We start from the raw sequence: 3,577 nt of genomic DNA, 5'->3' as shown, positions 1-3,577 counted from the left end.
GGGGGGGAGGGTTGGGCAGGTAAAAAAGTGTTAACAGTGAATGAATGGAAATCCAAAGTCTCTGTAAATGTTCATTGACATTAATAAAATAATTACATTTTTTATAATCCCCCCCCACACACACTTTCCTTCATTGACATTGCTTCATAAAATCATTCCCGTACATTGTTTGGTGTTTTGGGTTCCCCCCCCCCCTTGTTATGTACAATAGAATCAGATCCGCCTGGCACAGGAGATCACCCCTCCTTCTCCAGTGGGGCATCTGGTGGATTTGAACCACACACCTTCAGGCTTGCAGTGTAATTTCTTGCCACTAGAGGTCCCTTAAGTTGTTTTATAAAATTAATCACCATTAGACCATGCCTACCATTACCTGGTCCTTTCAGGTCCCCACCAAATCTTCAATTTCCTTTACCCCCTCTAGCCACCCACCAAATTGGGCAACACTGCGATTTTACCCCTACCCATTCTCACCATAGTTAAAACTATTATGTACTTAACTCAAGTGTCTTCCATTGCTATAAATCTTAAAAGGAAACTTCCCATCTTTCTCCAGAGCTACTAGATTAACTATAGAGGCCTTTTTTAATAGCAGAGCAACACACGGTGGACATCATCAAAGCTCCATTAGGATAAACTCCTTTGCCTGAGAGTCAATTGTTAGCCTGTGCTAGTACCAATATCATTGTTGTCATTGAGTCAAGCACGACTCATATGAACAAATGGCCTGAATCCCTGAATCCTTCCTATAACTATTGTCATTTAACAAGGTTCAGTTACCAGAAGCATGTTAGTGGATGTCAGTGTTATTTCAAAACTACATCCTTAGATTTCTCTCTTGCATGATGGGGCACTTTATTGGACAAGACCAGCTATGCCAGTTATTTTGGATAACTCTTCCCCTTGCGCTATCAATGTTGTAGACTGTATTCCATGTTTCCTTGTGCAGTTTCCATCACACAACTCACAAATGCTAACTTCAGAAGGATTATTCCTCTTTTGTCCCACCAGATTGTAGCTTACAATGCCCACATCCTAAGAGCCCATCTCCTTAAGAGACTTTGCCTTGGATGTCTCTTTTCATGTCTGTTGTGTGGGTTTTTTTTTAAAATGTGTAGAAGTGTCCTTTTATTATCTGACCTTTTCATGTTTCTGGTAGTTATTCCCTGTATGTTTTCAAGTAATTTTAAGAACATGAAAAATAATGTCTTCTCATTTTCGTTTTACACCAGATTGAGAACGGTGCAGAATAGGGTGGCTGAGTCATTGTCAACCTGATGGCACCTAAAAGACATATATTTATCAAGCCAAAAAAATCTGGGGAAAAAGCACAAGCCTGGAGATGCAGTAGAAAAGGATTCTATGGGTAAAACACTGAATGAAACACAAAGAAGTAGCTGACCCTGAAGGATCTCAGGAAGTAGTGTATGAACCAATGATACTGAAGAAAGCCAATCTGCCTTTAAGGAATTGGCTAAAATGAAAACTCAAGAATTGACAGACTATCACAAGGTGTTAGAGCAAACAGATGCAGCCCTAGACATGCACATTCATCTCTGCCAACGAATTTAGAAGACCCAACATCATTCAAGAGATCCCTACTGGTCTTTTTTCTTTAAAGTGATCCAACATCACCCCAAAGTTATTAAACAGTATTACCATATCTAAGTAAAAAATGGCTGGAGCAATACACAAGATAGGGAAATGCCAGGAATTCAAGATGAAGTCTACAAAACAGAGGCTATCACTGCTGATGTCAGATCGATCTTGGCCGAAAGCAGAGAAAGATACTGACTATATGCAGAGGTACTTTCACAGTGTGGATCATTTAATTATTACGTATAATTGAGAAGAATGGGAATTCCAGAACTTAATTGCACCCTCGTAGAACCTACACATCCAGCAGTTCTTTAACCAGGAGAGGCTACTGCAGTTTAATACCGGAAACGTGTTCAGGTGTGTTATTTTAGCATACCATCCAATCTGTATGCTGAGCAATTTGTGAAGTCACTTCTATGAAGAATGTGGCATCTAGATTGGAGGAAGACTCATTAACCTTCAATATGCTTGATCCAAGAGAAGACTTGAAACACATAGAGAAGATCCAAAAGTACACTTTTGAGGCGTATGAATTACATCTCAGCATCAAAATCCTCACAACTGGAATAAGCCACATCACCATAATAAATGGAACAAAGGTTTAAAGTCATCAAGGATTTAATTTTAATCAGTATCCACAGTAACAGCATCAAGAAGGCAAATGACATTACAGTGAGCAATTCTGCCCAAAGACCACTTTCAAGTGCTCAAAAAGTATGTTCACTCAAGCCTTAGGATGTTTAATTTCTCCATTATGTGTGCAAATAAGATCATGAAGAAGAAAGGTGAAGAACAGATGCCTCTGAGTTGTGATGTTGGCAGAAAATGGTATATATGAGACAGACAGATCTTGTCTTGGAGGATGCGTAGAGTGTGCTCCGTGGAGGCAAGAATAGTGAGTTCATCTCACAGACTTTGGGCATGCTGTCAGGATGGTCCAGCCCTGGACAACGGACATCATGCTTGGAAAAGTGGAGAGTCAGTGAAGGAGATGAAGACTCAGTGAGATGCACGGACAGACTGCAACAATGAACTAAGTACGGTGGAGTTTGTGAGGATGATGCATGATCAGGTAGCATTTTTAATCAGCTGGACACTGGATTGCTCTAAATCAGTTTGCTCAGCAACACCTAACAAGAAGAAGCATACAATACTTATAAATTAAGGGGTCATACAGGGAAAATACTCCATCAAAGCAAGAGGCAAAAGGTAACATAACTTTTTGCTTCTCAATGAGTCTCGACACATTACTCCAGGATCACCACCACTTAGAAATGGTTCACTCCCCTCTCCCTTTCTCTAAAGCATTACCTTTCCTAACAGCCCCTTTTCACACCACTGTTTCTCAATTCTCATCCTTATCCTTCTTTCCTCTAATCCCTTCATAGTTCTTTACTATTTTTGGTACACGTCTAATGATGTGTACACTATAAAGCCAATAAAGGAAACCCACCTACCTAGTGCATCTGGATCGACTACTGCTTGCTTCAGTCAAGCCAGTGGCAGGTTATGGCTGCTCACTGGTGAGTGCACTTTAACCAGCCTCTTAACCAAAGAATTGAAAACTCACTTATCAGTATTTTGTTAGGAAATTTGGTTAATGAAAATGAAGACTTTAAGATGATCAAAGACTTCTTTGATCTTTGAGATATACGGATTATGCCTCAACATAAAACACATCAACATTGAGTATGACACTATACTCCTGATTCTTTCATCTGGCTATGGAAGATTAGTCAACCAATGGTCTTTCCTCCGTGTTTAATACAGACTTTTGTACAACTGGTTCAGACTTAAAATAGAGAAAAGGAACAGAGAAGAGGTATACTACTATTTCAAATAATGCAAACATTCAACATTTGAAAAGTTTACTGAAAACTTTTATTGTAATCAAAAAGTGACATAACTGGGTTGTAATGAAGTCAGCAAATCATTCTGCTGATATTTTAGAACTTGTATCAGCTTCTGCCAGGCAATT

General features: G+C 39.4%; 1 pseudogene; it reads right to left on the bottom strand.

The window, feature by feature from the left end:
• The window catches only part of LOC102863638, a 107,401-nt pseudogene that overhangs the window by 84,770 nt on the left and 19,054 nt on the right, over positions 1–3,577 (bottom strand).

This window comes from Elephantulus edwardii, unplaced genomic scaffold (genome assembly GCF_000299155.1).
Source record: "Elephantulus edwardii isolate Elephantulus edwardi_28Jun2011 unplaced genomic scaffold, EleEdw1.0 scaffold00361, whole genome shotgun sequence".
Classification (NCBI taxonomy): Eukaryota; Metazoa; Chordata; class Mammalia; order Macroscelidea; family Macroscelididae; genus Elephantulus; species Elephantulus edwardii.
This window is presented reverse-complemented; position numbering and strand designations above follow the sequence as displayed.